This window comes from Microtus pennsylvanicus, chromosome 21 (genome assembly GCF_037038515.1).
Source record: "Microtus pennsylvanicus isolate mMicPen1 chromosome 21, mMicPen1.hap1, whole genome shotgun sequence".
Classification (NCBI taxonomy): domain Eukaryota; kingdom Metazoa; phylum Chordata; class Mammalia; order Rodentia; family Cricetidae; genus Microtus; species Microtus pennsylvanicus.
This window is the reverse complement of record NC_134599.1, coordinates 19,477,204-19,498,369: the sequence shown is the minus strand read 5'-3', so window position 1 is coordinate 19,498,369 and position 21,166 is coordinate 19,477,204.

Sequence of the window (21,166 nt, the reverse complement as noted above, 5' to 3'; positions counted from 1 at the left end):
GGCCTGCCCATTTCCCCCCTCGGAGCCTGGCTGCCCATTGCTTCCCTTTTGTATGTGTGTGTGCTTGCTTTGGGGGGGGGGGTATTTTGTTTTTGGCCTTCCAATTAATTTGCAAGAAGTAGTATTGAAGATGAAATTAGCTAGGGAGACATTTCGGGAGTCCTCTGCGCTAGACAATTAGGAAGCATCTAATAGCAGTAACCAGGCCTTAAAAAGCAAACCAAGCTGTTCAAACAAACAAGCAAACAAAACTGGGGACCGAGAGGTGTGCCCCAAGTTGCCTTGAGCTGTTTTGGAACAAAGTTCAGAGCACGCGTGGCCGGACTCCTGGCTCTTCCCGCCTTGCTGGGTGGGGTGGTGCGCAGGGTAAAGAGCGCAGGACTTGGAGTATGAACGCCTGGCCATGCTATTTATGAGCTGTGAGATCTTGGGCGAGTCTAGAGTCTCAATTTCCTTCTCTGTAATGAAAGGTTTGGATCAGACGACCTTCTAAAGCTCTTGTCTGCTCCGGATCTCCAATCATCCTTAGAGAAGGTACAGTGTGTGCCGATAAGCTAAGCGTTGAACCAGGAGTTGAAGAACTGTCTTTTGTTGCAGGGTCTCAGGTAGCACAAGCTGCCCCCGAACTCGATAAACGTCGGAGGTAAGCCTCCACCTCCCGAGTGCTGGGATTATAAGTGTGAAACCTACGCCGTTTTTTAACCATCCTTAGATAGCGCATCTGTATCCTAAAGATCTTTTTTGGGAGTGAATAGGAAAATGAGTTGTTGGGGGTTCACTGAAGAGTTTGAAGCGCTACGCATCAGCTTTGTAATACCCAAGTCCTCAGTTTCCTTATCTGTGAAGTGGGGGCGTTACTAAGGAAAGAAAAATAAGAGCCGGGAACTCGAAGCTTTCCCGAGGCTCTATATAAAGCTCTGGCGTTTCCGGGACGGCTGGCGGCATCTGGCCTCCCCAAGGGCCCCAAGATACGGTAATCCCAAACAATACTCGGGGTCATTGTTTACAGTTATAAAACACATTCTGTCCTGAGCTCCATCCTCAAGGACTTGCGCGCGTGGTGAGCCGGGGTGGCCAGACTCCTCGCTTTGCTGCAGCTGCTCTGCAGGCCCGCGAGTGGGGTGTAGGACAGGCATACACGCACGCACCAGTCGTGGGTGCCTGGCTCCCCCCGCCCTTTTTTTTCCTTCATCCCTGCGTCTTGGCATGCCTGGGTGTTTACGCGCCTCTCTCAGCAGGACTGAGTAAATGCAGCCCTTTGACGCAAAACGGATCAGCCCTTCCCCAGCAGCAGCAGCAAACCCCAGAAACTGGGGGTGGGGACGGGGGCAGGGCACAGAAAAAAATCGTGACACTTTCCCACTCGCCTCGCCCTGTGCTGTGCGGGCCCTCGATCGCCCTTGAGAAATCTTGGTGGGGGGAGGTGAGCAACTGGGGGCGCGGCCAGGGTGCTTAGGGGCCTACACGAGGAGCCGCGTGTCACACCAGCACGAATAGACGCACTTTTGGTTTTCCTTTGAGCTTCACCGGCTGTCCAGCCCCCCACCCCAGCCCGCACTCGATAATCGTGTGCTTCTGGGTCTCTCCCACACAGTCCTTCCAGTAACGCGGGGCGGAGCGGGGGGAACAGGCGGGGGAAGGGGAACAGGAGCTTCCTCCAAGGCCTCCGCCGTCCCGGGCGCGCCCAGCCACCAGCAGGCGCCGCCGGGAGCGCGCCTTCGGGCCAGCGCAACCTCGCGCCCTCGCCCGCCCCCGCCCGGACCCGCTTCCCCAGCCCTTTCCTTTCTTGTGGCTTCCCGTAAAGCCCAGCAGCCCCCAGACGTCTGCAGAGCATCACGGAATCTGTGCTGATGCAAGTCGCCGGCCTCCCTTTGGTGCGCCCCGGCCTGCCAGCGAGAGCTTTGATCCCTGCCTGGCCCTGCTCCCGAACGTGTGCTGGTTTCCCGAGCCTTCCTGCCTTCCTGGAGACCTACGTTCCACAGCCTAGGCCACATTTCAGTCCTGTGACACCGGAGGCAGAGCTGCGCCCCAGTGCTGCCCCGGGATTGGCCTCCCTTCGTTCAGTGGATGCCTGTATTTTACCTTATCTAAACCCAGTTCGCCGGCGCCTACGTGGGAAGACATCCCCCGGGGCACGCAGTTAGGAAGGACCTGGAGTAAGATGCTAAGAACAGGGATTAAGCCCCGGTGTCTTGAATCTTAAGGAAAACAACAGATACTGTCTCCTGTAATTTTCACTGCAAACATTTGAGGTGGCTCTCATTCCCAGGTGTCAGTTCAAGAAAGTAACGTTAAGTAACTTGTCCAAGGGAACCGGTCAGTGTGCAGTAACATATCGGAAATACAACTGGACTCTGACAGAGTCTGCCCAGTCCCTCCGCCCCCGCATTACCTGCCTCCTACCGGAATGTCTTTCTGGCTTTCTAAGCACTAACTTCATTTGTTCAAGGCTTTAACTGACACTTCAAAGTGCTCATTCTTTCTCGTCTAAGTAAATATGTGGAGTGAGGGAAAGGAGGGAGAGAAGTCGAGGTGAGGGAAAAAAAGTCATCTCGGCTGATTCTTCATTGCCTCTCTGGGTGTCTGGACACCCCCTCCCCCGCAGCCGCCAGTTTCCTAGTTTGCCCATCCAGCGCCCCCCCCCCACGCCCTGTTGCCCTTGAAGACGCCTTGGATCCTTAGAATATAGAATGGTTTTGTCCCTCTGGCCACACTGGCCGGCCCATCTGAGCACTTCGTGAAGACCTTTCTCACTTATGGCTTCACTTCCAACATCCCCTGGAGGAGCATGGACTGCTGTGAGCCAGATTCGGGATTGTCGAAGCAAAGCCAAAGAATAAAATGGCAAAGCAGCCTCCTTAGTACGGCCCAGCCTGTGGATGTTTGTAGTTGAACGCAAAACTGTCTCACAGGACCTTAAACCCAGGGCTCTGCAACCTTGACAGTCTACAGTTTCTACAGTGCAGTGAGAAACCTACCCTTCCACACTGGGGAGAGGAATCTGCAGTCGTAACTTTATAGTAAACAATGCATTTAGATGATGTCTTAACATTCCTGAAAGCATTTAAATTTGAAGCCTGAGTCTTGGTTAGGGTGCCTACGTGACGAAACACCATGACCAAAAGCAGCTTGGGGAGAAAAGGGTTTATTTTGCTGGCTCTTCCCCATCACAAGCAGTCCTGGCCGGAACTGGCAGGAACCTGGAGGCAGGAACTGAAGCGGAGGCCATGGAAGAATTCTGCTTACTGGCTTGTTCCCTACTTAGTCTGCTTTCCTGTATGGCCCAGGACATCTGCTCCAGGGCAGCATGGTCCCAGTAAGCTGGGCCCTTCCACATCAATCTTTAATAAAAAAGAATATATTACAGAGTTGCCTCCAGGCAAGCTGATGGTAACATTTTCTCAACTGAGGTCCTCTTCCCAGATAACTTTACCTTGTGTCAAGTTGTAACAGAAAGAGAGAGAGAGAGAGAGAGAGAGAGAGAGAGAGAGAGAGAGAGAGAGAGAACCTGTCTGATATAGAAGTGTTTGGGTCTGGGGAGGTTAAAATAAGGTTTCTCTGTGTATCTCTGACTGTCCTGGAACTAGCTCTGTAGACCAGGCTGGCCTCGAGCTCACAGAGATCTGCCTGCCTTTGCCTCCTGAGTGCTGAGTTAAAGGCGTGCACCACCACTACCTGGCACTGCTTGGGTTTTCTAAGGACCTACCTATAAATTTGTCAGGAGAGGGGGGCATCAGCAAGCCGATTTCAACTCAAATGGTTCAAAGGAAAAGGTATTGTAGGAAACTCCTGGGTCAGGGTTGAGGGTGAGCCAGAGAGGGGGTTGGATGGGTTGGGATTGAGGGAGAGTAGAGAAGGGGTATGGGGAGGTGGGGGTAGAGGGTTGAAGAAACAGAGAACTTGATATATTTAGTAGCTGACAACAGCCAGAAACAGACCACCAGCAGAGTTGCAGGGGTCCCGGAGAAATGCCCCCCTTAAACTGTTCAGAGCCACTAATCCTGAAGGGATGTGTTTGTGTCTATCAGGTGGGATTCCAGGTTAGGCTCAGAACTTCTCCAAAGGGACCCACAAGGACATGGGCGTGAGGTGCTGAGTGAACTAGGTATCTTTTCCTTCGGTGGCCATACACCACCTTCTTGAGGATCCAAAGGCTGCTTATGGCATATCTATTCTGAGACAGAACGCATACCTTTCTCTCAATATGTACTGGAGAGCTACAACGATCATAAGCTACGAAGACAAAAGCAAGCATAGTGGGACAAATCTATAATCTCAGGGGAACCCAGGAGGATCAGGAGTTCAAGGTCATCGTTATCTACATAGTGAGTTGAGGACCGACCTGGGCTACATGAACCCCCTCCCCCAAGGGGGGTGGAGGAGAAAGTCACATTTAATGAAATGTTCTACCATAATGGTTCTGAGAACCGAACTGGGTCCTCAGCAAGAGCAGCCTGTGCTCTCAACCACTGAGCCATCTCTCCAGCCCCAAGACAGCTCCAACTGTCTGTAATTTCAGTTTCACAAGATCCAGCATGCTGTTCTGGTCTCCCAGGGCACTGCACATATGTGTTGCAGACATAGATGCAGGCAAAACCCTCATGCACACAAACTGGTAAATAAAATGTACATCTAGTGGGTGTTAGAAGGGTCAATGTGCACATACATCCAATTCATGGACTGTCTTAAGGTCACAGAGTTCGGTTCACCCTGCTGCAGTGTGTTACCCTCAATAAAATCAAGCAGCAATGAACAAAGCCCTCTGTGGCCTCAACCCACATATACAGCTATAGTCCTATGCCAAGTAACAATGCTTTGGTCAACAGCTGCCGGGGACGTCATGACTGTCTGACCCCGGGTCAGTAGACTCTACAGTGTTCGCACAGTGACAGAAGGGACACATCTCTCAGAAAGTGTTGCGATTGTAACGTATTAGAAGACTATAAATCAAAATTTGGGCAAGAAATTTTGGAAATTATATACAAATAATGCCCTTCTCCACTCACCCCCACCCCCACTACAGACCCTGGAGACTAAGTAGGGGTTCTGCCATGGAGTCAGGAAGGAGATTCTCCCTGCAACGTGTGTGTGAGTGTGTGCATGCATGTATGCATGTGTGCATGTATGTGTGTGCATGCGTGTGTGTGTGTGAAAGCTGGACATTTTCCAGAGGTAGAGTGACGGATGTAGGTGCTATCATTCTGAAACGTCACTGAGTAAGAACAGAAGTCATCCCTGGTAGGAATGTTTTCCCTACCCCAAAGGGGGAAAGGACCAATTTGTCTGCCTCTCCTTTTGCTCTCAGATCCATGCAAGGAGCGTGGATAAAGGATGCGCCAGGAGCTGGAAAGCTGATAGCTACGCACATCCCACTGTGACCTGGGCCAAGGGTCTTGATATCTGTGCATCTCTCCACCACACAGCTGGCCACAGGTTCTAACCACTCCTTACCTGGACTCTCCAGGGGTTCTATAGCCACCTAGCAGCCCAATGAGCAGGATCTTCCCAGCTCTCACTGGGAAAGCAGAGAGCCCGGATGTGCCCTGACTGCAGGCACCTTGCAGTCCGAGAGAAAAATAATAGGAAAACAGTCAGAGTGGAGCCACACAGCAGTAATAATGGGGGCATCTATAAACCGTCCACGGGGCACACTGGAACCAGCTATTATTTTAACTGGGTCACACAAGTATATTCCCAGCAATCCTAAGGCAGTTACACCTACTGTACCAGTTCAACTATAGGAAAAGTGGATCAGGATCAGCCAACTTGTTCGTGTTTTCAGAACTACAAAACTATGAAGGTGGATATCAATCCTGACTTCGGGCCCGGGAGTCTTGGCACAGAGGATTGTTAAGAACTATTATTGCATGGGTGAATAATTACCCAAATATGCCGTAAGGAGTTCTCAAAGAATTATTAAGGAGTACTTTTAACAGCACTATTACTGTAGAAGGGCATCAAAGCATTCCGCATGAGCCATTCTGCACCCACAGTCTGGTCACCGGGACAGGACTTTATCCTTTAATGGCCTCCATGGTAGAGGGCGCCCGCCTTATGGCCACATGTTCTATTTTGCTACTCTGTTCCTAGGATAAACACCATGGCCAAAGGCAACTCGGAAAGAAAGGGTTTGTAGGGCTTACAGGTGCAGTCCGTCTCAAGGCACGGACCATGGAAGGGCGTTGCTAACTGCCTTGCTCTCCCTGGCTTCATCGGCTTGTTTCCTTGTATAGTCCAGGTCCATCAGCCTAGAGACAGAACCTCCCACAGCAGTCTGGGCCCTCCCACATCAATCATTAGGCAAGAAAATGCCCCCTGGACAAGCCCACGGGCCAATCTGATGAAGGGAATTGCTCATTTGAGGTTTCCTTTTCCCAAGCGACTACAGTTTGTGTCAAATTGACAAAAACTAAGGAGCGCACCCTTAGTTTTTCTATTTTCCATAGAAAGAGACTGAAGTTCACGGGCCATGGAGAGGGCTCCGCAGGGAAAAGTGCTGCCACCAATCCTGACCACCTGAGCTTGATCTCGGGGACCCAATGGTAGAAGGAGAAAGGCAACTTTCCCAAGTTGTCCTCTGACCTCCACACACACGTGAACTGTGACACCCACACACATACACACAAGTGTACTAAGTCAATAAATAAATATAGCTGTGGTTCAGGTAAACCGCGTCCTAGATTCAAGGTTACACCGTAGGACGCCAAGAGTCACTCAGAGGAAGCTAGGAGCAAGAGCCCTGTAGCTGGTCTCGGGACTCTGTCCGGCTGTGTGGAGCCTGTTTCCTTTGCTCGGCCCACCATTCCTCTCCTTCCTGTGGTGTCTGCACTGATCTTCCTTTAGGAAATTTCCAGCTCCCCGTCTCATGTGCCATGGCTTACCCTTGAGCTGTAGCGTGAACACGGGGCACACGATACAGGCCTGGCTAACAGAACATCTCAGGCTGCAGCTACTTTGTGTCGTGGCTGTAAGGATGACCCAAGACCCAGGATTTCTATGTGACAGTCAGACCCGAGACATCGGCCAGAGTCCCTCTAAAATTAGCAATCTTTTTGCCACCTCTCTGGGCCAGGCTATTCGGGACAAAGGCACCTAGGAGGAAGCAGATCTGAGCGGGAGAGAGTGGAGTTCAGGAACAGTATCCCATTACCTGCCAGCGTCTCCTTGAACTCATAAATTCTCTGACAAAACCCTCCCTTTGCTGCTCAGATCACTTTGAGGGGAGTATCACTCCCAACTAAAAGGGACCCTGGGTGCTTCACTGAGAACATACAAAGAGCACCCACTGGGAGCCCCTACTGTTCAGCAGACATTTCTAGAAACACAAAGATAGGTAAGATAGTGTCACTCTTTGGAGAATTTGACACAGGGGTGAGACAGTCTCAGCTTTAAAAATTAGCCAGCAGGACCCCACCACACAGTGTTCCATGGTTATTACAGAAGGCTGGGGCGCGTCCACCCGTGTAGCTGTTAACTTGGCCTTGGGAATCTGATAGGAGACAGGTAAAGGTTTTAGGATCTATGCCCAGAGAAGCCTGGGTCCAGGGGTAAGAGCTGATGAACTGACTGATATCGGAGGAATGGTCTCAAATATATAATCTGTGGCCAGAGGAGTAGCAAGAGCATGGTCCTGAGGTGTCTCCAGATACCTTCTACAAGAGCTAGGCTTGTTTGGAACGACTTTGTGGGCAAGGGTAGTCTAGAATGAGTGCTGATATTGGGGGACGTTGATGGAAAGTGTGGGGTACCTGTTGAGAAGGAGGCTCTGGAGGCACGGTAGACTCTAAAGGCCATGCAGAAACAAAACGGGAGTCAAAGTCAGCTGTCGCTTGGAAGACTGATGAGCTTCCCACCTGCTACGGGAGTCTGCCATGGAATAATCACCCAGACAGTTTGGATTGAAAAGCAAAGGCCAAACTAGGGAATCAGGAAGCCTCCAGCTTGGGAGGGAGGGAGGATGGGAGGCAGGAGCAAGCAGGGGTGGGGTGGGAAGTGGGTAACAAAGCTTCAAGGTAGGCCTGAATCTCCTCTGTAAGTATGCAGTTTAGAAAATGCCAACACAGACTAGATATTAGATGCTGCCGAGAATTATTCTCAATTTTGTTAGGTAAGAAAATGACATGAATTGTATTATATAAAGGAATACTATTTAGGAGACAGATACTGAAGAACAAGGGGCATCTGGCCTAAGATTTGAGGGTCTCTGTGCTAAGGATTAAATGGGTCTTTGTGCATGTTAAGCACTGAGCCACATTCCTGGCCCCTGCTTTTGAGTTTGCTTTAAAATATTTCAGCTAAAAAGGAAGGAAAATATTTCTATATGTTCCTATATGCATGCATATTCTGTATGTATGTGTTTTATACTATACATAGATCCATAGCTAATTAACAAATAGAATGTTGAGCGAAAGAATCCAGACACGATATACTACATAGCGCCCCATTCTGTGAATTCTGCTCTAAAGACAAAGTGGATCTATGATCTGCATGTTAGACTTAACAGTGTGGTTGGCCTTGGGGGCTCAGGGTTGGGCCAAATGGAGGACCCTGAGGGTTCTATGTTGGCTTGAGTCCATCTGTTTCCTGACTGGGTAATATATATATCTGTCTGTGTGTGTGTGTGTGTGTGTTGTGAAATATGTCACTATGCCCAAGACTCGTGTGCCTTACTATGGTTTATGCTTCAGTAAATGTACCCCAAAACTACCATTGCACACAGAGACTGGAGGAATCAGGAATCCTCCATGGCCAGTGTATGAAGAAGATACAATTAGAATACACATTAATCCTAAATTTTCTAAACAGTTTTGAGATTGATCTTTCATGGTCCAAGGGACACATATAATGGACCACATTGAAACATCTGGCTTCAAGCCAATCACCCTTGTGGCAAGAACAGAAATCAAAGAAAAGGGGTTTCTGGGTCCCAGTTCAATGACCATCCCAGTTGTCTGGGGGTAGATTCAGACGCAAGGCACGAGGCCTAATTAGACTCAGCCAGTAGACCAAGTGTACCATCCAAGGAGGGAGCCACGGTCTGCCAGAATCCTTGCTAATTCCCTCTGATTGACACACTCCCTCCTGGCATGGCACGGACCAGATGCTATGGGTCACTGGGCACGCGCACTGCCTCACAGGGCACACCCGGTGCCTGGAGAACAGAGCCTGGGGAACAAGACTATGTTATCTCCACAAAGAGCACATCACATGGTTTCCTGTTGGGGACACAAGAGCTCTTGAGAGGGGAGGGGAGGGTCCTGAAAAGAGGGAAGGAAAGGTGGGAGGACGGAAGGAAGGGACAGACGAAGGAAGGCAGGGAGGGAGGGAGGGAGGGAGGGAGGGAGGGAGGGAGGGAGGGAGGGAGAGAGGTACTCCACTGGCTTTGCTTTAGATTAGAGACAGCCTTGGGCTTGTGGGCAAAAGCTTGGGGTGGGCTTTCCTCGCCACCATTTGCTCGATGTGTTATTTGTTCCATTGTTGAACAGCCAGTCCACTTACCCACAAAGTGTGTGTGCGCACACGTGTGTGTGCACTTGTGTGTGTGCAGGCACATGTGTGGGCACGTGTGTGTGTATGTGTGTGTTTGTGTATGTGTCGGGGTGCTGATTCTGTGTCTCCCCAAGCATGCAGAATGGACTAGTGATTTAGATCAAAGATCAGTGGGTTAGCCCTCTAGTCTGCTAGCCTGTATTAAAGTAAGTCTGGCAGTACCTGGGCCTCTCCACACCTCACTTCCCTCCCTTGTGATGTGTGGTGACAGTAACATAAGATCTCAGAGCGGAATGCCAAGATGGTTCAGCAAGTAAAGCCACCAAACCTGATGACCTGAGTTCTATTCCTACCAAGAGGGTTGGAGAAAACCAGCTTCCACGGATTGTCCTCTGGCTTCTATTTGAGGCCACACCCACAAACACACACACACCTACACCCAAAATAAATAAATAGCATGTAATAAAGGATCTTTGAGCCACCACGAGGGTTATGTGTGCATATATTTATCGAGATTATCATTCTCTGTCCTTTTATTTATACTCCAACTTATTCCCCAAAGGGTCTCTGTGGCTGTGGGGAAGAGCTGCAAAGCAGCCTGGGAAGGACTTGGCATTTGATTGATGCTCACAGTATTGCATTCTGTCCCTGCCTATCTCGTAAGGCCGTGAGGAACTCAAGTGGGATAACGTTTCTAAAAATGGCCTGTAAACTGGGAAATGCCATATACAGGACAGCTAGCGGAAGTGGGAGAAACAGGGAATCAGAGGCTGGAAGACGTGCCCAATCGTCTTCCAAGAAAAACATGGGGTTCTTGCACCACTGAGTTTTCCCTCACCCAGGGGCACGAGGAACGCCATGCATATCTATAGGTCTAGCAGTCTCAGAGCCGGAAGGAAACCAAGGGCTCGTTTGAGCAACCCCCTCACATACTATTAGACACTTAGGAGAACCGAAGGCCAGTGGTGGGGCAGGAGCATTGACCTTTAATCCTCACAAGTGTCTGACATCTTACTCCTAATCACCCAGAGTGGCAGAGGCAGAGCCGCCGCGGGCACCGGTTTCTCGACACCAAGTGTAGGACACTATTTCCAAGTTCACAGTCCTCGCACATTGCCCTCCCTCTGGCTGGGACACCTGGACGCACATAGACAGAATGGCTGGACCGCCTCCCCCTAAGTGTGCCCAAGTGTGCCCCACCCCCAGTCAAGGTGCCAAGGGGCTCCTGGACAGCGCCTACAGCCAATGAATATACACAGGCGCGAGCAAACACAGAGCCTCATTGTTGGGGACAGCGATTACTGCACTGGGTGGGGCATTTATTTATTATCACATTTATTTCTTTTCATTAACAGAAAGCAAACATTCCCCACCCGAAGACCTGGAAGGCTACCACCACCTGGACCAGAGGCTAGACAGGTCTCTCCAGACAAATGGGCAGACTCGCCCTTCTTACAAGGTTCTTCACATTCAGGTCAAGCGAGGGAAAGAACGGTTCGGGTCAGACCTGGGAAGAGCTGTACCACCAGATGCAGAAGTGAAAACTAACAATGGAAGCTACGGTATGGGCCGTGGGCAAAAAGACTTTGCCACATTCTATACCACTGCTGACCGTCTTCTGTAAAATGTTGGAGGTGGTAAGAATTGAATGATAGACGTGTGGGGGGTCGCTAACACCGTGCGGTTGCCCTCTGTGCAGGCCTTCAACAAACAAGGTCAAAGCTGTATTTAAAAGCAAAGTCAGCCAGGTGGTGGTGGTTCACACCTTTAATCCCAGCACTCGGGAGGCAGAGGCAGGTGGATCTCTGTGAGTTCGAGGCCAGCCTGGTCTGCAGAGTGAGTTCCACGACAGCTAGGGCTACACAGCAAAACCCTGTCTCAAAACAAACAAAAAAACAACCAAACTGGAAAAAAAAAACAAATAAATAATAAGAAAGCAAAGCGAACCTTGCTTTGGCAGAGATCGTACGGCACAAGCATTCCAGGATACCTGCTCTGGGGCTAAACAGAGCAAAGGGCAAGGGCCCAGGGGTTCCAGATTTAATCTCACTCAGAGGTGTGTGTCTGGGGTCAGAGAGGACAAATTTGTTGACCTTTTCGGGTCGCACTGCTTCCCTGGTTCAGTTCTCCTTTCATCGTCTCCAGCTTGCTCAGTGGCTCCAGGTTGGAGCCCCTACCCCCACCTAGCTTGTGTGTGTGACTCATCCCAGGCCTCTCCTCTTTCCCTCAGGACAAGTCCTTCGCTCTCCTCCCTCCCTCTGTCTGTCCAAGCCTTCCTGCTCCTATTTCACAAGATTCAACTTTGGAGATTTATGCAAATTTTTTTCTCTCTCAGAAAAAAAAAAGGCGGGATGTAGGTGAGGTCCTTCAGGGCTGCCCTTTAAAAACTTCCAGAGAGCTTAGGCCCAGAGGCCGTGGTTTAAGGAAGGAGAGCTAGGCAAGCTCTGAGGGGGGCTGGAGGTCTGGACCCGGGGAATAGGACCAGAGGAAAAGTTCCTTCCTCCCCTTCCTTTTCTCCAAAGATTTCAGAAGCAGTCAGGGGTTGGAAAGGCCTCAGCCACAGGCAGAGGGTGTGGGCCATCCCACGTTCTTGTTCAGAAGAAACTGCCTACTTCTCGACTCCTGAACTCATCCTCTGAGGAGTTCCTTTTCTCCAGCAGGATGCTGAGTGACCTCGCTGGGGGATCTGTGCCCTATACAGTTTGACCGTGAAAGCTCGGAAAGGACCCCTGGGATTTCTCGGGTTGGCATTTCCCACTGTGTTGAGGAAGTCTTGCCTGGTGCTAACGGAGGGTGGTAACTCCATGTTTGTTTGTTTTGTTCTTTTTCTTGTAAGTTTGGAAAATTTGGTGTGAATAGTGTATCTTCACGCAAGACTTCTCAGAGCCTTAAATATTCCTGTGGGATTTGACAATCTCTAGGACATCCCATGAAACAGTGACTCAGCTGCCCTCTGGTGTTATGAAAGGAAACTGAGGCAGGGGATCCTAGGGACAGAAGCACCAGGGATGCCTGGGTTGGTGCTCTTTCCTTAACATCAAAACTAATTAAAAAAACAAACAAACCATAATCGACAAAGATGGTGTCTTTGTCTTGAGCAAAATGGCTCAACATTTAAAGGCACCTGCTGTCGAAACGGACAACCTGTAATACCTGTGTGGTGGAAGGAGAGAGCCTGTTCCTGAAAACTGTGCTCTGGTCTTCATGCGCGCGCGTGTGTGTGTGTGTGTGTGTGTGTGTGTGTGTGTGTGTGTGTACTAAAAAAAATATATAAACCTAATGGGAACGGTGGTGCGTGTCTACAATCCCTGCACCCAGAGAGTTGAGAGTCAGGTCATAAAAAATACGAAGCTGCCTCATTCTTTTCCTGACTTTTTATTATTATTATTATTGTGATGGGGGCAGAGGATGTGGGAATTGAGGGCTGATTTATTTACACGTATATGTTCTAAAGGCCAGGAGGGTCCTGCTGTGTAGGATTACTTCAGCTCCTTCTAAGCAGGAACTTTCCGTCGGACCTCTTTGAATGCGGATGCAGTCACCTGGCTGAGCAGTGAGCGTCCCTTCCACAGAGGGTTCCAAGCCATGGTGACTGAGCAGCGGGCAGTACGGCAGGTTAAATGAAGTTCTCACCAAGGAGGTGTGCACAGTCCGGTCCCCAGAACTGGTGACTTTCTCATGGAAAAACAAGCCCCTTGAAGGGAACGCTCGTCTGAGTGTCCCTGTAAGACTGAGGGCAGTCACACCTGCAGAGAAGTAAGCAGTGCGACCATTAGAATAGCTGCGGCCATTAGCTCAAGGGTGCTGGCGAAAACCCCAGGAGCTTAAGAAAAAAGGAAAAGCCCCTCTGTGTTCTAAAGGTCAAAACTAGGACCAGGGGATAAAGGTGGCTCCCAGAGCCATGAAACACACCGCTTGGTTTTGAATGAGGGGCGGCTGTATACAGTGTATACACTGTGTGATTTGGGGGAGTCCTTCTAACACCAGCATGCTGCCAGCACCCCTTGAGGATATTGGTGATGCGGTATGAGGAAGCTGTAGGATTTCCCATGTGTCCTGGGAAGAGGAAGCCATGAGTACTAGACACAAGACAGGAAGAGCAAACAGGCGGCTTTTAAAGTTAGCCCCTTAAAAGACTTACAAGCTCCTTCTGGGCCTGCAGGATATTGGGCTTGCCAGGCAGGTGGCCTTCAGCACGGGGTAAGGAGCTAGACCAGGACAACAGGCTTTAGCTGATTTTAAGGGCTGGCTGAATGTCACGCCATGCCTGGGACTTCGACCTGTCCTGGGAGTCCTGGGCTTTGCCTCAGTGACAGAAATCAGTCCAGAGATAATGTCCCACACACAACTAGCCTGTCCCCAGCACTTTGGTCCACGCGTGCACTTTATCACGCACCTAAGATCTCTGTCACAACAGCCTCTCTGCCTGGAGACAAGCAATAACATGCCCGCCTGCCCGCCTCTTCTTGCCTTTAGTCCCTGGCAAATTAAGGCCAAACCCAAGTTGCAGGGCAAAGGAGGATCAATTACCAGGCAAAGGAGGAGGCTGCGGTTTGAATGTCTCGGCCGCAGCTCAGGGAGACTTGGGAGACCTCAGAACAGGACTGAGAGGACTGAAGCCATCAGATTTCTCAAAGCTATGGATGACCCCAGTGTCTGGAACTGTTGGCAAAGCAGCTCTCATAACTTTGTCCCTGGAGCCAGAAGCCTGGCTGGGTGTTCCCTTCCTCCTGGGGGCACAGAATGAGCTTTGCCCACCTGAAAGATGGATGCTCTGGGCAGGAGTCCCAACCTGGGCACACCTGTGTGTGCGGTCTGACTGGATCATCCAGAGCCCAGCGCTATGGGCGTCCTCCTCCCTCGTCCCCTCAGGGTGGGGAGGGCTCCTGCTGCTGCTCGGTGTCAATCACAGCCCCCTTGCTTTCCTGGAAGCTACTTTCAGAGGCCACTGCTCTTGGCTTCTGGTTTCCCGTTTCCCACTCTCCAAAGTCCAACCACCCCCAAGGTTGAGAGGGGCAGGCAACCCAGCCTCCAGGCCCCCTTTCTAGACCAGAAATATTTTGGAATCAGGCTTGCTTGTGCTCGGGAGCCGCTTGCCTTGCTTCCAGGGTTGTTTTGCTCAGCTGGGCAGGGTTGAGCTGAAGCCCCCCTGTCCTCAGCTGCCTTCTCCCCCTCCCCTCACCGCCCTAATTTCAGGCTCAACTGTGCGTGTTTAGGGCTTAATTAAACTCCTGTCTTGCTTTCTGTAGAGACACTTTCCGCCCCAGGGAGTTGCTACCGTGCTTTGTGGGGAAGGCAGGTCTGAGCAGGCTCTCCAGAGATGATCTCCTGGGAGAGGGAGAGGAAGAACGTGCTTTCTGGAAGCTGCTGGGCATGGCTGTGCAAAGGGAGCCCCCTTGGCCTCCCTTGCTGAGGGCCAAGGATCCAGGAGCACGCAGGAGCCTCTCCACCTCTGCCTCCACCATCCTTGCTTGCCCCTGCTCAATTATTCCAGGTCGGGTTGACCTGGTCACCCTGCTCTCTAGTGCCCTGCCCTGCCCTGTCCTGCCCTGCCCAGCCAGCCAACAACAGCCTTCAGCACCACCCACCCACCGCTGGCCACACCCTGGCCTCACCGTCCCCAGAGTCCTATGGGAACAGGTTCCCACCCCAGGGAACTTTGGACGCCACCCTTGAGCCCTCAAGAGGGTGTAAAAAGCCCAGCAAGGATGCTGTGCAATCCAACTTGAGGAAGGATTCTGCAGCCTAGAACTTTCTATAAAACGTCTGGGGGGGGGGGGGAATGTTTGGGGGCCTGGGTTAGCCCCTGAGAATGTGTTAACCCTTGAACAGATTGTTCCCACTTTCAAGCTTCAGTTTTCTTATCTGTAAGCTGATGTACCCCCTCTTACAGGGGCCAAGGGGGATTGACAGGGTTGATACTGGAACTGGCGGAGACAAATCATTAAAATCTTGGTCCAGGCTGAGCGAGCTATGCCCATGGATCCTGAAGCGTTTCCCTCCAAAAGATCCCCACCCCTAGTGGGTGTCCCACCCGTCTCTCACGCTGATCTTGCCACTTCTGCACGTCTTCCCTAGAGTTTCAAAAGCCCCATTGGGAGTCACGATGCTGGGGTTTCCCCCACAGCAGTATCTGCTGACAGGGAAACAGAGGCAAGGAGCCTTGTGCAGACCCCACAGCCTGCTAGAGAGAAAGCCAGGGCCTAGAGCCAGGCCTCTGAAACCGTGCCCAGTCCCCAAGGTCCCATCACTATCACCAGGATGAATCTGCTTTCTGACGGAGTCTTCAAGTTTACAGGGTAGGGATGGGCCATGGTTAGCACAACCTGCTGTAGTATGTGGCTGTGTTTTAAGGGATTGGGGATCACCAGAGTCCTAGGGACTTCAGATGTCTCCCTCATCAACCTTCTTGGAAAACTGGGACCCAGACAGAGGAGTCATCAGACGGCAAGACAGGTGGCAGAGGAAGCTGACACTATGCTCATCCCTGTGTTCTAGAAAGGCCCACAGGCAGGACACAGGAAACAGCCCCTGAAGCTTGTGGGTAAGCCTGTGATGCGTCTGTCCCTAGATGACCCTGTTGCTTTCAATATTCTGAGAACTTCCCCCCATGAGATGACATGGAACCCAGGACAAGGCTCTTCATCTTCCCTGGGGAGGACCAGGGACGTTGCCTCCGGGCACTTCAAAGTCCTTCCTGATGTGATGTCATTCAACCTCATATGGGGTTGGGAGGGAGTCAGGGGCCGGGGAAGGGACAGGCCATTGAAGAAGAGTGGGTTGCCTACAGTCCCGCCATCAAAGAAAGTGGTTTTCTTCTGTGTACCTCAGTTTCTCTATCTCTAAAGTAATGGCTGATGGTGCCCCCTCCCATTGCTTGGATGGATGGTGACCATGAAGGCAGAAGCAAGCAGGAGAGCCTGAGCAGGAATGTCCTCAACAAGCCAGGCTCTACATCTGTGAAATGGGACCATATGCTTATCTTCATAGGTGGGTTTTAGACCAAATGACAAATAAAAAAAAATAAATGAACAAACCACCCTTTTAGGGATCAGCACATACTGGGTGCCCTATAAACGTCACTTCTTTCTTCAGGTTGCTGGGCCAGGCTAACAAACCCTAGTCTGTGGACCAATGTTTACATCTCCGAGCTCTGTCAGACTCAGTATGGCTCCTGCTCCCCTTAGCAGCATCCCAGGCACCAAGTCTCCATGCTCAATGATGGGCGGATGAAGTCCTGTCGTCTGAGCCCTTCCCAGGGGCCGGGGGCTGTGAGTTCTAAACCTCATCAGCTATCAGCTTATTGTGTGGCCTCAAGCCAGCCTCCTGGCTTGCCTCAGTTTCCCCACCATTAAAATGGGACTAATGACCATCAGCCTCCTGCATTTGGGTGTTGTGAGAATTAATTAAGGTTTGTAAAAGGCTTTGAGATCCACGGATGAAAGGGCTGGGGGACGGACAGAGTGTTATTATCCGCCATTAGTACTGTTATATTCTATCCAGGGATCTCAAAGCCTTTACAGGCAGTAATTAGTACCTCGCAGGGGTGCTTTGAGGATGATTAGCTCCATTTCACATATGGGAAAATTAAGGCACAGACAGAAGTTAAGTCACAAGAGGGCAGAAGGGCTAAGAGACATTCTAGTGTTCCTAGAATTTACTGGGGGCCATCTCCCTCAGACCGGTCTTCAGGGTCCATGCTCGCAGGGCTGTGGAGGGGCTCAAAGCAAGAGCCTATTTTTTTTAGCCTGTGTCTCTGGTTCTTCTTTCTTGTTGAACTTCCCCAGAGAAAGCATAGGGTGGCCCGTGTGGAAGCCAGCTGGGCAGCAAAAGCCTTCACTAGGAGACACGGAGGAGGGTGGGAGCAGACGCCCCCATTTCTTCATCCCTCTGCAAACTCTGCTGGTCACCTTTCTATGGGATCAAATTCAAACGTGGGTGAACCAAGGCCAGACGTCCAGGCTCTTTCTACAGCGGCATTCAAGTCAGGGGAGAGGCACGCGGGTACGGGATCGACAAGAAGAGGGGCAGGAGCCAGGCTGTTTGTTGACCCCATTGAAGGCTGAGTGTACAAACAAGTTCCTGGCCTATCTACTCTGGAGAAGCCGCTCACTTCTTCTTCTTCTTTTTTTTTTTTTTGGCTTTTTGAGACAGGGTTTCTCTGTAGCTTTGGTGCCAGTCCTGGAACTAGCTCTTGTAGACCAGGCTGGCCTCGAACTCCCAGAGATCCACCTGCCTCTGCCTCCCGAGTGCTGGGATTAAAGGCGTGCGCCACCACCGCCTGTGCTGCTTACTTCTTGAAGACTATTAGGGGCTCCTGGTGCCTGTGGTTGGCTCTGGGGTACTGTGGTATGTGGATACTGATATTTATTTTTTTTCGGGAAAAAAAGCATCCCAGAGCTAGTATTTGAAGACAGGTTGTTCTCTTTTGCATAATGAAGTATGATCCTACCTCCACGAAGTAAATTTAGTGTCCTTCTTTAGACAGCTGCAAAGAGTATTCAAGAGCAGATCCGGCCTCAGAGCCCGGGTCCCGACCAGGCTCGTCTGGTTACCACTCCAGGTATTCTGTTCTTGGCCTACTCTCTAGAGCACTGGCTCTCACCTTCCTCACACTGCCACCCTTTAATACGGTTCCTCGTGCCATGCTGTGGTGACCCCCGACCATAAAGTTATTTCATTGCTACTTCATAACTGTAATTTTGTTACTGTTATGAATAGTAATACAAATATCCGATATGTGACCCCAAAAGGGTAGCAACCCACCGGATGAGAATCACTGCTCTATAGATAGACACCAGAGCTCCGGATAGGGGACATTGATAGCCAGCGGCCTGCTAGTGAATTTATTTAGCCAGCTTTCACAATAACGACAACAACGATCCGTGCACCATGGTCACCTGGTCTTTGGCACTTGGCAGTTCCCATGGTGTCCTTTTTCCACGACTGCTTTCAAGCTTCCGATGTGCCTATAACTGGCTCACCAAATTCCGGGCACTGGAAACTCGACTGTATTTTAAGGGAGCTCCGGAGAACTGCTAACTCCTCAGACAACATTTCTCCAAAGAGAGAGGGCACCTAGCTGGAGGTGACTCGCTCCCCAGAGTGGTCCCTGCATGGAGCTTTCTCAGGCACACACACACACACACCCTACACACACCCCCCGCCAAATCCTCTGAAACCTTTATCCAACAGTGTCCTCTTATAAATGTAGAAAAGATGGGCGGAGTCCTCTCCTGTTATTTTTTAAAACAGATTTCTTTCTTCTTTCTTTCTTTCTTTCTTTCTTTCTTTCTTTCTTTCTCTTTTACATTTTATTTTAGTTTTGCACTTATGTTATGGGTATTTAACCTGCATGTGTGTTTGTACACCAAATGCATGCCCAGCGACCTTGGAAGTCAAAAGAGGATGTCAGATGTCCCAGAACTGGAGTTACAGACAGTTCTAAGCCACCATGTGAGTGCTGGGGATAGGATCCAGGTTCTCTGGATTCTTTGGAAGAGAACTTAACTGCTGAGCCAGGGAAGTTTCTCTGAGAAGAAGAAATCAACATATTAAGGAAATGGGCATAAGATGAGTATGTCCTGATTGAGGAATACAAGGAGTGTGTGTGTGTGTGTGTGTGTGTGTGTGTGTGTGTGTGTGTGTGTGTATAGAGATCTATATATAAGTATAGAATATGGATAGAGAGACTATAGATACAGTGAGAGAGAGAAAGGTAGACGACACAGACAAGTAGAAAATCAGAGAGAGGGAGAGAGAAAGAGCGAGTGACGGGAGAGAGCGCGAGAGAGCAGTTAACTTTATTCTGAGTCATTTGGGAATTTAGAATGGCTTGGTAGGCATGATACCACATGACCTCTAAATGGTTCCCAACCTTCCTAAAGCCGTGGCCTTTTACAGTTCCTCATGTTATTTTTGTCGCTACTTCATAACTATCACTTTGCTACTGGTACGAATGGTAATGTAGGTGTCCCATATGCAGGCTGTCTGATATGCGACCTCTGCGAAAAGGTTGTTCAGCCCCACCCCCAGGGGTCGCAACCCACAGGCTGAGAACCACTGCCCTAAATAACCCAGTTTCTATTTCCTCCGAGAAACCCCTTCTTCTCATTACCTCAATTAACACTGCAAACGAGGAAATCAAAATCAGTTAAGCTCTGTCATCCAATCGCGGACCTCATGCAAATGCCTTCAGCTTTCCCAGCAATGCCTTGCCCGCCTTTCTGGTTCAAGATCCACGTTAGGGTCACGAGTTGCATTTAGCTGTCAGGCCTCCTTAGATCCTTCAATCTGAGACGGATCTTCAGTCTTTCCCCATCTCTGTCACCCCGACAGTCATGTTTTCTTTCTGTCCTTCTGAGTCAGGGTCTCACGCAGTCCTGACTAGTCTAAAACTTGCCATGTTGCCCCAAGTTGACCTCATTTTTTTCTTTCAGTGATCCTCCTGCCTCTGCCTTCCAGGTGCTGGGATTACACGAATGTGTCACACGCCGGGTGACAATAATATTAAAAAGTACAGGGCATCATTTTGTAGGATGTTTCTCCAACCTGTGTTTTCGGGTCTACTCTCAGGTCGCTCGCTCTTGGCAAGAAAACTGCGCAGAACTAGACTTCTCCCGGGCATGACAGAGCTCCCAGCAACGAGAGCTTCCCGTCAGTGGGTCAGAACTAGACTTCTCCCGGGCATGACAGAGCTCTCCCAGCAACGAGAGCTTCCTGTCAGTGGGTCAAGTCAGTGCCTGCCAGGTTTCCCCATCACACACTCACCATGGTTTGCTTTGAATTTGATGACTGTGGTGAGGAAAAACTGCAAGACAGCACCAACATTCTGTCCCTCACTAAATCTCCACCCACTGCCCTTAGCATCCTTGATGACTTCAGCCTTCATCATCCACCATGATAGTTACCAAATGAAGATCATCCATGTCTATCATTCACTCTGCATCCATCCGTCTACCCATCCATCCATCCATCCATCTTCCCAGCCACTCATCCATCCATCCACCCACCCACCCACCCACCTATCCATCCATCCATCCATCCATCCATCCATCCATCCATTCATCCATCCATCCATCTTCCCAGCCACTCATCAATCCATCCATCCATTCATTAATCCATCTTCCCAGCTACTCATCCATTCATCCATTCATCCATCCATCCACCCACCTATCCATCCATCCATCCATCCATTCATCCATCTACCCACCTACCCACCTATCCATTGATCCATCCATCTGCCCATCCATCCATCCATCCACCCACCCACCTATCCATCCATCCATCCATCCATCCATCCATCCATCCATCCATCCATCCATCTGCCCATCCATCCATCCATCCATCCACCCACCCACCTATCCATTCATCCTTCTATCCATCCATCTATCCATCTACCCACCCACCTATCCATCCATCTTCCCACCCATCCATCAATCCATTCATTCATCCATGCATCCATCCATCCATATACCCATCCACCTGCTGGCACCCTATTATAAGAAATGCAAAGACCCACAAATTCCTATTTTAACCAAAAGGTTATAGTTTATTAGTACCACTACTTATGCTGATACCCAGATGTCCTAGATTTAGCCAGTGGGAACCCCATCAGACTGATTTGTGTCATTTTGACGTCAATTCTTTGAGCATTTCCTTATTGTCTGGCACAAAA